Source organism: Salvelinus namaycush, chromosome 1, assembly GCF_016432855.1.
Source record: "Salvelinus namaycush isolate Seneca chromosome 1, SaNama_1.0, whole genome shotgun sequence".
Lineage (NCBI taxonomy): Eukaryota > Metazoa > Chordata > Actinopteri > Salmoniformes > Salmonidae > Salvelinus > Salvelinus namaycush.
In genome coordinates this window covers 79,062,867-79,077,232 of record NC_052307.1, presented here as the reverse complement: position 1 = coordinate 79,077,232, position 14,366 = coordinate 79,062,867, and the positions used below count along the sequence as shown (strand labels likewise).

Sequence of the window (14,366 nt, the reverse complement as noted above, 5' to 3'; positions counted from 1 at the left end):
GAGAGAGAGAGAGAGAGAGAGAGAGAGAGAGAGAGAGAGAGAGAGAGAGAGGTAGAGAGAGAGAGAGAGGTAGAGAGAGGTAGAGAGAGAGTTTGTGTGAGAGAAGTGAAACAGATCAAATCCCTCATCCTTTGATGACAGACAGGCCCCTTGGTTACTACACTGAGAGCCCATAGAGTCTTGATATTACCATGAGTCGACAGTATTCCCCTCACAATCAAGCCTTGTTATGAACGGACCCATTCACCATCACTACACCAGCCCAGCCGTTATTCAAAGACTGGGTTTCATTAAAAGTGGCTGAGTGGTAACGCACCCTCCTAAGTCTATCTGGCCGATGTGAAAGACCATCAATGGATTATCTTGACGGACTTCAGACTTCAGTCAGTTCAGCATTCCACTCTTTTCACCTCAATGAAAATATTTTATTTAATGGCCAGAAGCTTTCACTTTGTTACAATAGCTTTCCTCTGGGCTTGCCAAATGAAAGTCATTTAGTCTGCTGCTCCTCGTCGTTCTTTCCGGCCTTCCGCCTCTATATCGTTCCTAGTAACTATCTCTGCTCTGTAATTCCCCTGGGACTGACCACTGGATGACTGTAAAAGAAACATTTACTCATATTTAGATTAGTGACAACCCAGCTAGCACATTTGGTTCCTTGGAAGTTGTGGAAACATACATTTTAAGGTTGTAAGGAGGTTCTCAGAACATTTTACTATGGTTCCCTGAAAGTTTTCCTGGGAGGTTTTTATCAACGTTCTGAGAACAGAAATTATAGTTTATTTGAAGGTAATTAAATAATGCTCTGAGGACATGTTTCAATAAGACTGTTTAGAACTATAAGCATATATTGGAGACATGGAAATGCATTTGCTCAGGCATTAATCATGCAAGCACATGTATTTTTATGGCACCGCATCAGTGAGATTTGAACCTATGATCTTCTGTTCTCTAAGTATGGAATTAGCCCACTGCACCACCCTAGAATGGAGCTATGATGCTATGTTCTTTACTCATACAAAGTAGTTCATTTCAGTCTATTTAAACAGACCCCATTTCAAAAGAAACAAGTACTCATTAAGATCAGGTGTGGCCAATTAGTGTGCACGGCCAACACACTTAACAAGATAGAGGATAGAATGAGAACAGAATGTATATGTTTTAAAATAACATTCTTTAAACGTTAATGTTTTCTTTTCGTTTTTTATGGAACGTTTTCTTAATGTTGTGAGAACATTTAAATAGAACCATGAGGAAACCTGTAGAAAATGTTATGCTGAAGTACTGAAATTCCCCCAGAAGAACGATGTTTCTTAACCTGTTGAGGACAGAGGGCGCTGTTTTCACTTTGGGGGAAAATCGTGCCCAATTTAAACGGCCTCGTACTCAATTCTTGCTCGTACAATATGCATATTATTATTACTATTGGATAGAAAACACTCTCTAGTTTCTAAAACCGTTTGAATTATATCTGTGAGTAAAACAGAACTCCTTTTGCAGCAAACTTCCTGACAGGAAGTGGAAAATCTGAAATCGATGCACTGTTCTAGGGCCTGCCTATTAATGTCCTTAATATTTATTAGAATACATGCACTTCATACGTCTTCCACTAGATGTCGACAAGCAGTGAGAGAAGAAATTGAGTGTGTAACTTGATCTGGGGTCGAATAATAGCTCTTGGCATGACGTGTCACCAGTTTCCTGTTTTCTGGAGAGCGCGAGAAGGGACCTGGATTTGCCTTCTGATAAGCTGTCGTTATGGACGATTAATATCTCCGGCTTTGATTTTATTTGATACATGTGACAATATCATCGTAAAGTATGTTTTTTCAATATAGTTTTATTATATTATTGAAATTTATTCGGGACGTTAGGCGTGTTGCGTTGTGTGCCTTTGTTCAGGAAGGAGAGCTTAGCGCCACTTTGCTAGCTTTCCGTGCTAATTGACTGGAGAAGAGGACATTCTAAATCCAAACAACGATTGTTCCCGACAAAGGACCCCTTGTACAACATTCTGATGAAAGATCATCAAAAGTAGGACCCATTTTATGATGCTATTTCATATATCTGTCGAACATGTGAAATAGTCGTTTGCGCCCAGAGTTTGGGCACTCTCTCGCTATACCTAAGCTGGATGTCGTAATGAAGTTATTTTTAGAATTCTAACACGGCGATTGCATTAAGAACTAGTGTATCTATCATTTCCTATACAACATGTATTTTCTAGTAACGTTTATGAATAGTTATTTGGTCAGAATAGTTGGAGTGTCATAAAAATATCCGCACATTCTGGGAAAAAGATGCTACGTTAGCACAATGTATAACCACTGATTTCAGCTCTAAATATGCACATTTTCGAACAAAACATAAGTGTATGTATAACCTGATGTTATAGGACTGTCATCTGATGAAGGTTTATGAAGGTTAGTGAAAATTAATATCTTTTGCTGGTTTATTCCCTATCGCTAACGTGCCTATTGCTATCGCTAACGTGCCTTGATGAATGAATGCGGTAGTGTGGTAGGCTATTGTAGTAAGCTAATATAATGCTATATTGTGTTTTCGCTGTAAAACACTTAAAAAATCGGAAATATTGGCTGGATTCACAAGATGTTTGTCTTTCATTTGCTGTACACCATCGATTTTTCAGAAATGTTTTATGATGAGTATTTAGGTATTTGACGTTGGTGTCTGTAATTACTCTGGCTGCTTCGGTTCTATTTCTGACGGTAGCTGTGATGGTAGCTGCAATGTAAAACTGATTTATACCTCAAATATGCACATTTTTCGAACAAAACATAGATTTATTGTATAACATGTTATAAGACTGTCATCTGATGAAGTAGTTTCTTGGTTAGTTTGGTTGGTTCTTGGTTAGTTAGGTTGGCTTTGTGCATGCTACCTGTGCTGTGAAAAATGTCTGTCCTTTTTTGTATTTGGTGGTGAGCTAACATAAATATATGTGGTGTTTTCGCTGTAAAACATTTTAAAAATCGGACATGTTGACTGGATTCACAAGATGTGTATCTTTCATTTGCTGTATTGGACTTGTTAATGTGTGAAAGTTAAATATTTCTAAAAAATATCTTTTGAATTTCGCGCTCTGCCTTTTCAGTGGAATGTGGGAGGAGTTCCGCTAGCGGAACGCCAGAGCCAGACAGGTTTTAATGTTCTCTGCACATTCTGAGAACATTACTTGAAATAGAACCATGAGGAAACGTTATGCTGAAGTACTGAAATTCCCCCAGAAGAACGATGTTTCTTAACATTCTCTGCACATTCTGAGAACATTACTTGAAATAGAACCATGAGGAAACGTTATGCTGAAGTACTGAAATTCCCACCTCCGAAACATAATGGTTCTATTTCTATGCAAAATAACCATAGGACAACCACGCTCTCACCAAGCTTTAAGAAACATATGGTTCTCAGAACGTTATGTGCTAGCTGGAAAGTGCTACGGCGCAAGAGAGAGACAGAAGTAGAGAAAGAGAGGGAAAGAGGTAGAGAAAGAGAGAGAAAAAGAGATATAGAGAGAGTGAGAAAGAACAGAGGAGAGAGAGAGAGAGAGAGCCTGGACTTCCTGACGGGCCAACCCCAGGTGGTGAGGGTAGGCAACATCACCTCCGCCACACTGACCCTCAACACGGGGGTCCCACAGGGGTGTGTGCTTAGTCCCCTCCTGTACTCCTTGTTCACCCACGACTGCGTGGCCAAGCACGACTCCAACACAATCATCAAGTTTGTTCACGACATCGACGGTAGTAGGCCTGATCACCGGCTCAGACCAAGGAGCTGATGGTGGACTACAGGAAACAGGGGTGTGAGGACGCCCCCATCCACATCGACGGGGCTGCAGTAAAGTGGGTCTAAAGTTCCTCGGTGGCCAAATCCCTAAAGACCTAAATGGTTCACTCACTGCCAGGTCAGTGACCCCCTCCCTGTAGGCACAGCCGTGAAGAAAGCAGCACAGCACCTCTTCCCCCTCAGGAAAAATAAAAGGTTTGGCATGGGCCCTCAAATAGTTCTACAACCGCACCAACTGTTCTGCCTGCAGCTATGGAACCCTGACAGTTTGCGGATGACACTACAGTGGTAGGCTTGATTACCAACAACGACGAGACGGCCTACAGGGAGGAGGTGAGGGCCCTCGGAGTGTGGTGTCAGGAAAATAACCTCACACTCAACGTCAACAAAACAAAGGAGATGATTGTGGACTTCAGGAAACAGCAGAGGGAGCACCCCCCTATCCACATCGACGGGTCAGTAGTGGAGAAGGTGGAAAGTTTTAAGTTCCTCGGTGTACACATCACGGACAAACTGAATTGGTCCACCCACACAGACAGCGTTGTGAAGAAGGCGCAGCAGCGCCTCTTCAACCTCAGGAGGCTGAAGAAATTCGGCTTGTCACCAAAAGCACTCACAAACTTCTACAGATGCACAATCGAGAGCATCCTGTCGGGCTGTATCACCGCCTGGTACGGCAACTGCTCCGCCCATAACCGTAAGGCTCTCCAGAGGGTAGTGAGGTCTGCACAACGCATCACCGGGGGCAAACTACCTGCCCTCCAGGACACCTACACCACCCGATGTCACAGGAAGGCCATAAAGATCATCAAGGACAACAACCACCCAAGCCACTGCCTGTTCACCCCGCTATCATCAAGAAGGCGAGGTCAGTACAGGTGCATCAAAGCAGGGACCGAGAGACTGAAAAACAGCTTCTATCTCAAGGCCATCAGACTGTTAAACAGCCACCACTAACATTTAGCGGCCGCTGCCAACATACTGACTCAACTCCAGCCACTTTAATAATGGGAATTGATGGAAATTATGTAAAAATGTACCACTAGCCACTTTAAACAATGCCACTTAATATAATGTTTACATACCCTACATTACTCATCTCATATGTATATGTATATACTGTACTCTATATCATCTACTGCATCTTGCCATCTTTATGTAATACATGTATCACTAGCCACTTTAAACTATGCCACTTTATGTTTACATACCCTACATTACTCATCTCATATGTATATACTGTACTCTATACTATCTACTGCATCTTGCCTATGCCGTTCTGTACCATCACTCATTCATATATCTTTATGTACATATTCTTTATCCCTTTACACTTGTGTGTATAATTACCCTCCCGGGTGGCGCAGTGGTCTAGGGCACTGCATCGCAGTGCTAGCTGCGCCACCAGAGTCTCTGGGTTCGCACCCAGGCTGGGCTGGGTTCGCGCCCAGGCTCTGTCGCAGCCGGCCGCAACCGGGAGGTCCGTGGGGCGACGCACAATTGGCATAGCGTCGTCCGGGTTAGGGAGGGTTTGGCCGGTAGGGATATCCTTGTCTCAGTATGTAAAAATGTAATAAAATGTATGCACTCTACTGTAAGTCGCTCTGGATAAGAGCGTCTGCTAAATGACTAAAATGTAAATGTAAAAAAATGTATAAGGTAGTAGTTGTGGAATTGTTAGGTTAGATTACTTGTTGGTTATTACTGCATTGTCGGAACTAGAAGCACAAGCATTTCGCTACATCTGCTAACCATGTGTATGTGACAAATTTGATTTGATTTGACCTGTTCACCGGACGTGCTACCTGTCCCAGACCTGCTGTTTTCAACTCTCTAGAGACAGCAGGAGCGGTAGAGATACTATGAATGATCGGCTATGTAAAGCCAACTGACATTTACTCCTGAGGTGCTGACCTGTTGCACTCTCTACAACCACTTATTATTATTTGACCCTGCTGGTCATCTATGAACATTTGCACATCTTGGCTATGTTCTGTTATAATTTCCACCCGGCACAGCCAGAAGAGGACTGGCCACCCCTCATAGCCTGGTTCCTCTCTAGGTTTCTTCCTAGGTTCTGGCCTTTCTAGGGAGTTTTTCTTAGCCTAACCTCTACAGTCGTGGCCAAAACTTTTGAGAATGACACAAATATGAATTTTCACAAAGTTTGCTGCTTCAGTGTCTTTAGATATTTTTGTCAGATGTTACTATGGGATACTGAAGTATAATTACAAGGATTTCATAAGTGTCAAAGGCTTTTATTGACAATTACATGAAGTTGATGCAAGGAGTCAATATTTGCAGTGTTGACCCTTCTTTTTCAAGACCTCTGCAATCCACCCTGGCATGCTGTCAATTAACTTCTGGGCCACATCCTGACTGATGGCAGCCCATTCTTGCATAATCAATGCTTGGAGTTTGTCAGAATTTGTGGGGTTTTGTTTGTCCACCCGCCTCTTGAGGATTGACCACAAGTTCTCAATGGGATTAAGGTCTGGGAGTTTCCTGGCTATGGACCCAAAATATCAATGTTTTGTTCCCCGAGCCACTTAGTTAACACTTTTGCCTTTTGGCAAGGTGCTCCATCATGCTGGAAAAGGCATTGTTCGTCACCAAACTGTTCCTGGATGGTTGGCAGAAGTTGCTCTCGGAGGATGTGTTGGTACCATTCTTTATTCATGGCTGTGTTCTTAGGCAAAATTGTGAGTGAGCCCACTCCCTTGGCTGAGAAGCAACCCCACACATGAATGGTCCTCAGGATGCTTTACTGTTGGCATGACACAGGACTGATGGTAGCGCTCCCCTTGCCTTCTCCGGACAAGCTTTTTTCCGGATGCCCCAAACAATCGGAAAGGGGATTCATAAGAGAAAATGACTTTACCCCAGTCCTCAGCAGTCCAATCCCTGTACCTTTTGCAGAATATCAGTCTGTCCCTGATGTTTTTCCTGGAGAGAAGTGGCTTCTTTGCTGCCCTTCTTGACACCAGGCCATCCTCCAAAAGTCTTCGCCTCACTGTGCGTGCAGATGCACTCACACCTGCCTGCTGCTATTCCTGAGCAAGCTCTGTACTGGTGGTGCCCGATCCCGCAGCTGAATCAACTTTAGGAGACGGTCCTGGCGCTTGCTGGACTTTCTTGGGCGCCCTGAAGCCTTCTTCACAACAATTGAACCGCTCTCCTTGAAGTTCTTGATGATCTGATAAATGGTTGATTTAGGTGCAATCTTACTGGCAGCAATATCCTTGTCTGTGAAGCCCTTTTTTGTGCAAAGCAATGATGATGGCACGTGTTTCGCATGGTTGACAGAGGAAGAACAATGATTCCAAGCACCACCCTCCTTTTGAAGCTTCCAGTCTGTTATTCGAACTCAATCAGCATGACAGAGGGATCTCCAGCCTTGTCCTCGTCAACACTTACACCTGTGTTAACAAGAGAATCACTGACATGATGTCAGCTGGTCCTTTTGTGGCAGGGCTGAAATGCAGTGGAAATGTTTTTTGGGGGATTCAGTGCATTTGTATGGCAAAGAGGGACTTTGCAATTAATTGCAATTCATCTGATCACTCATAACATTCTGGAGTATATGCAAATTGCCATCATACAAACTGATGCAGCAGACTTTGTGAAAATTAATATTTGTGTCATTCTCAAAACTTTTGGCCACGACTGTATAAAAGGCGGTGTGAAAGGAAAGCCCGGAAAATCGGTAGACTCCAGCCACCCAAGCCACAGACTGTTCTCTCCGCACAGCGAGCGGTACCGGTGCATCAAGTCTGACACCAAGAGGCTCCTGAACAGCTTCTATCCCCAAGCCATGAGGCTTGTTAAATAGCTAACAGAGTGGCTACACGGACTATCTGAGTTGACCCTTGGACTTGACTTGTATTTTTTCCCTGTCTCTATGCACAATCACAGGACTGATACTCGAAAACACACATACAATCATCATTACGCTGCTGCTACTCTGTCATAAACTCAGCAAAAAAAGAAACGTCCTCACTGTCAACTGCATTTATTTTCAGAAAACTTAACGTGTAAATATTTGTATGATCATAACAAGATTCAACAACTGAGACATAAACTGAACAAGTTCCACAGACATGTGACTAACAGAAATGAAATAATGTGTCCCTGAACAAAAGTAACAGTCAGTATCTGGTGTGGCCACCAGCTGCATTAGGTACTGCATTGCATCTCGTCCTCATGGACTGCACCAGATTTGCCGGTTCTTGCTGTGAGATGTTACCCCACTCTTCCACCAAGGCACCTGCAAGTTCCCAGACATTTCTGGGGGGAATGGCCCTAGCCCTCACCCTCCGATCTAACAGGTCCCAGACGTGCTCAATGGGATTGAGATCCGGGCTCTTTGCTGGCCATTGCTGTCTTGCAGGAAATCACGCACAGAACGAGCAGTATGGCTGGGGGCATTGTCATGCTGGAGGGTCATGTCAGGATGAGCCTGCAGGAAGGGTACCACATGAGAGAGGAGGATGTCTTCCCTGTAATGCACAGCGTTGAGATTGCCTGCAATGACAACAAGCTCAGTCCGATGATGCTGTGACACACTGCCCCAGACCATGACGGACCCTCCACCTCCAAATCGATCCCGCTCCAGGGTACAGGCCTCGGTGTAACGCTCATTCCTTCGACGATAAACGCGAATTCGCACTTTTTGCCAGTCCTGTCTGGTCCAGCGACGATGGGCTTGTGCACATAGGCAACATTGTTGCCGGTGATGTCTGGTGAGGACCTGCCTTACAACAGGACTACAAGGCCTCAGTCAGCCTCTCTCAGCCTATTGAGGACAGTCACTGATGGAGGGAGCACTGATGGAGGGATTGTGCGTTCCTGGTGTAACTCGGGCAGTTGTTGTTGTCATCCTGTTCCTGTCCCGCAGTTGTGATGTTTGGATGTACCGATCCTGTGCAGGTGTTGTTACACGTGGTCTGCCACTGCGAGGACGATCAGCTGTCCGTCCTGTCTCCCTGTAGCGCTGTCTTAGGCGTCTCACAGTATGGACATTGCAATTTATTGCCCTGGCCACATCTGCAGTCCTCATGCCTCGTTGTTCACGCAGATGAGCAGGGACCCTGGGCATCTTTCTTTTGGTGTTTTTCAGAGTCAGTAGAAAGGCCTATTTAGTGTCCTAAGTTTTCATAACTGTGACATTAGTTGCCTACCATCTGTTAGCTGTTAGTGTCTTAACGACCGTTCCATAGGTGCATGTTCATTGATTGTTTATGGTTCATTGATCAAGCATGGGAAACAGTGTTTAAAACCTGTTGAGGACAGAGGGCGCTGTTTTCACTTTGGGGGAAAATCGTGCCCAATTTAAACGGCCTCGTACTCAATTCTTGCTCGTACAATATGCATATTATTATTACTATTGGATAGAAAACACTCTCTAGTTTCTAAAACCGTTTGAATTATATCTGTGAGTAAAACAGAACTCATTTTGCAGCAAACTTCCTGACAGGAAGTGGAAAATCTGAAATCGATGCTCTGTTCTAGGGCCTGCCTATTAATGTCCTTGATATTTATTAGTATACATGCACTTCATACGTCTTCCACTAGATGTCAACAGGCAGTGAGAGAAGAAATGGAGTGTATAACTTGATCTGGGGTCGAATAAAAGCTCTTGGCATGACGTGTCACCAGTTTCCTGTTTTCTGGAGCGCGCGAGAAGGGACCTGGTATTGCCTTATGAAAAGCTGTCGTTATAGACGACTAATATCTCCAGCTTTGATTTTATTTGATAAATGTGACAATATCATCGTAAAGTATGTTTTTTCAATATAGTTTTATTAGATTATTGAAATTTATTCGGGACGTTAGGCGTGTTGCGTTGTGTGCCTTTGTTCAGGAAGGAGAGCTTTGCGCTACTTTGCTAGCTTTCCGTGCTAATTGACTGGAGAAGAGGACATTCTAAAACCAAACAACGATTGTTCTGGACAAAGGACCCCTTGTACAACATTCTGATGGAAGATCATCAAAAGTAGGACCCATTTTATGATGCTATTTCATATATCTGTTGAACATGTGAAATAGTAGTTTGCGCCCAGATTTTGGGCACTCTCGCTATAACTAAGCTGGATGTCGTAATGAAGTTATTTTTAGAATTCTAACACGGCGATTGCATTAAGAACTAGTGTATCTATCATTTCCTATACAACATGTATTTTCTAGTAACGTTTATGAATAGTTATTTGGTCAGAATAGTTGAGTGTCATAAAAATATCCGCACATTCTGGGAAAAAGATGCTACGTTAGCACAATGTATAACCACTGATTTCAGCTCTAAATATGCACATTTTCGAACAAAACATAAGTGTATGTATAACCTGATGTTATAGGACTGTCATCTGATGAAGGTTTATGAAGGTTAGTGAAAATTAATATCTTTTGCTGGTTTATTCGCTATCGCTAACGTGCCTATTGCTATCGCTAACGTGCCTTGATGAATGAATGCGGTAGTGTGGTAGGCTATTGTAGTAAGCTAATATAATGCTATATTGTGTTTTCGCTGTAAAACACTTAAAAAATCGGAAATATTGGCTGGATTCACAAGATGTTTGTCTTTAATTTGCTGTACACCATCGATTTTTCAGAAATGTTTTATGATGAGTATTTAGGTATTTGACGTTGGTGTCTGTAATTACTCTGGCTGCTTCGGTGCTATTTCTGACGGTAGCTGTGATGGTAGCTGCAATGTAAAACTGATTTATACCTCAAATATGCACATTTTTCGAACAAAACATAGATTTATTGTATAACATGTTATAAGACTGTCATCTGATGAAGTAGTTTCTTGGTTAGTTTGGTTGGTTCTTGGTTAGTTAGGTTGGCTTTGTGCATGCTACCTGTGCTGTGAAAAATGTCTGTCCTTTTTTGTATTTGGTGGTGAGCTAACATAAATATATGTGGTGTTTTCGCTGTAAAACATTTTAAAAATCGGACATGTTGACTGGATTCACAAGATGTGTATCTTTCATTTGCTGTATTGGACTTGTTAATGTGTGAAAGTTAAATATTTCAAAAAAATATCTTTTGAATTTCGCGCTCTGCCTTTTCAGTGGAATGTGGGAGGAGTTCCGCTAGCGGAACCCCGGTGCCAGACAGGTTAAACCCATTACAATGAAGATCTGTGAAGTTATTTGGATTTTTACGAATTATCTTTGAAAGACAGGGTGCTGAAAAAGGGACGTTTCTTTTTTTTGCTGAGTTTATATGCTAATGCCTAGTCACCTTACCCCTGTACACTATTAACAGTGTCTCAGATAGTATTCACATCCATATACTTTTTACACATGTTGTTGTGTTACAGCCTGAATTTAAAATGGTTTCAATGTAGAATTTGTGTCATTGGGCTGCACACAATACCCCATAATGTCAAAGTGGAATTGTGTTTTTTAGAAATTGTTACAAATAATAAAAAATAAAAAGCTGAAATGTCTTGTCAGTATTCAACTCCTTTGTTATGGCAAGCCTAAATCAGTTCAGGAGTAAAAATGTGCTTATCAAGTCACATAATAAGTCACTCTGTGTGCAATAATAGTGTTTTAACACGATTTTGAATGACAACCTCATCTCTGTATCCCACACATATAATTATCTGTAAGGTCCCTCAGTTGAGCAGTGAATTTCAAACACAGATTCAACCACAAAGACCAGGGATGTTTTCCAATGCCTCGCAAAGAAGGGCCCCTATTGGTAGATTGGTAAAAAAAAAGAAAAGAAGCAGACATTGAATATCCCTTTTAGCATGGTGAAGTTATTAATTACACTTCGGATGGTGTATCAATACACCCAGTTACTACAAAGATACAGGCGTCCTTCCTAACTCAGTTGCCGGAGAGGAAGGAAACCGCTCAGGGATTTCACCATGAGGCCAATGGGGACTTTAAAACAGTTACAGAGTTTAATGGCTGTGATCGGAGAAACTGAGTATGGATCAACAACGTTGTAGTTATTCCACAATACTAACCTAAATGACAGAGTGAAAAGAAGGAAGCCTGTACAGAATACAAATATTCCATAAGATGCATCCTGTTTGTAACAAGGCACTAAAGTAATACTGAACATTTTTTTTGCAAAGAAATTAACTTCATGTCCTGAATACAAAGCGTTATGTTTGGGGCAAATCCAACAAAACACATCACTGAGTATCACTCTTCATATTTTTAAGCATAGTGGTGGCTGCATCATGTTATGGGTATGCTTGTCAAGGGCAAGGACTAGGGAGTTTTTTAGGACAAAAAGAAACGTAATAGAGCTAAGCACAGACAAGATCCTAGAGTAAAACCTGGTTCAATCTGCTTTCCAACAGACACTTGGAGACAAATTCACCTTTCAGCAGGACAATAACCTAAAACGCAAGGACAAAAATACACTGGAGTTGCTTACCAAGACGACATTGAATGTTCCTGAGTGGCCTAGTTACAGTTTTGACTTAAATCGGCATGGAAATCTATGGCAAGACACGAAAATGTCTGTCCAGCAATGATCAACAACCAACTTGACAGAGCATGAAGAATTAAAAAAAGGGCTAATATTGTATAATACAGGTGTGCAAAAGCTCTTAGAGACTCACCCAGAAAGACTCACAGCTGTAATCAGTGCTAAAGGTGATTCTAACATGTATTGACTGAAAACCTTTGTAAATGATATATTCCTGTATTTCATTTTCAATACATTTGCAAAAATGTCTAAAAACATGTTTTTACTTTGTCATTATGCGGTATTGTGTGTAGATGGGTGAATTTGTTCAATCTATTTTGAATGCAGGCTGTAACAAAACTAAATGTGGAATAAGTCAAGGGGTATAAATACTTTCTGAAGGCACTGTAGCTCTATCACTCCAGTATCCCTGTCACCGTACCCCTATACATATCTACCTCTATCACTCCAGTATCCCTGTCACCTTACCCCTATACATATCTACCTCTATCACCCCAGTATCCCTGTCACCGTACCCCTATACATATCTACCTCTATCACTCCAGTATCCCTGTCACCGTACCCCTATACATATCTACCTCTATCACTCCAGTATCCCTGTCACCTTACCCCTATACATATCTACCTCTATCACCCCAGTATCCCTGTCACCTTACCCCTATACATATCTACCTCTATCACCCCAGTATCCCTGTCACCTTACCCCTATACATATCTACCTCTATCACTCCAGTATCCCTGTCACCTTACCCCTATACATATCTACCTCTATCACTCCTGTATCCCTGTCACCTTACCCCTATACATATCTACCTCTATCACTCCAGTATCCCTGTCACCTTACCCCTATACATATCTACCTCTATCACTCCAGTATCCCTGTCACCTTACCCCTATACATATCTACCTCTATCACTCCAGTATCCCTGGCACCTTACCCCTATACATATCTACCTCTATCACTACAGTATCCCTGTCACCTTACCCCTATACATATCTACCTCTATCACTCCAGTATCCCTGCACATTGTAAATATGGTACTGGAACTGATCCTGTATATAGTCCCCTTACCCCTATACATATCTACCTCTATCACTCCAGTATCCCTGCACATTGTAAATATGGTATTGAACTGACCCTGTATATAGTCCCCTTACCCCTATACATATCTACCTCTATCACTCCAGTATCCCTGTCACCGTACCCCTATACATATCTACCTCTATCACCCCAGTATCCCTGTCACCGTACCCCTATACATATCTACCTCTATCACCCCAGTATCCCTGCACATTGTAAATATGGTACTGGAACTGATCCTGTATATAGTCCCCTTACCCCTATACATATCTACCTCTATCACTCCAGTATCCCTGTCACCGTACCCCTATACATATCTACCTCTATCACCCCAGTATCCCTGTCACCGTACCCCTATACATATCTACCTCTATCACCCCAGTATCCCTGTCACCGTACCCCTATACATATCTACCTCTATCACCCCAGTATCCCTGCACATTGTAAATATGGTATGGAACTGACCCTGTATATAGTCCCCTTACCCCTATACATATCTACCTCTATCACCCCAGTATCCCTGCACATTGTAAATATGGTATGGAACTGACCCTGTATATAGTCCCCTTACCCCTATACATATCTACCTCTATCACTCCAGTATCCCTGTCACCTTACCCCTATACATATCTACCTCTATCACTCCAGTATCCCTGTCACCTTACCCCTATACATATCTACCTCTATCACTCCAGTATCCCTGGCACCTTACCCCTATACATATCTACCTCTATCACTACAGTATCCCTGTCACCTTACCCCTATACATATCTACCTCTATCACTCCAGTATCCCTGCACATTGTAAATATGGTACTGGAACTGATCCTGTATATAGTCCCCTTACCCCTATACATATCTACCTCTATCACTCCAGTATCCCTGCACATTGTAAATATGGTATTGAACTGACCCTGTATATAGTCCCCTTACCCCTATACATATCTACCTCTATCACTCCAGTATCCCTGTCACCGTACCCCTATACATATCTACCTCTATCACCCCAGTATCCCTGTCAC

At 42.5% G+C, this 14,366-nt stretch overlaps 1 protein-coding gene across 1 annotated transcript in view; it reads right to left on the bottom strand.

Annotated features, from left to right (window-relative positions):
• The window catches only part of kiaa1549lb (KIAA1549-like b), a 100,256-nt gene that overhangs the window by 80,530 nt on the left and 5,360 nt on the right, over nt 1–14,366 (bottom strand). The gene's annotated exons all lie outside the window — the stretch shown is intronic.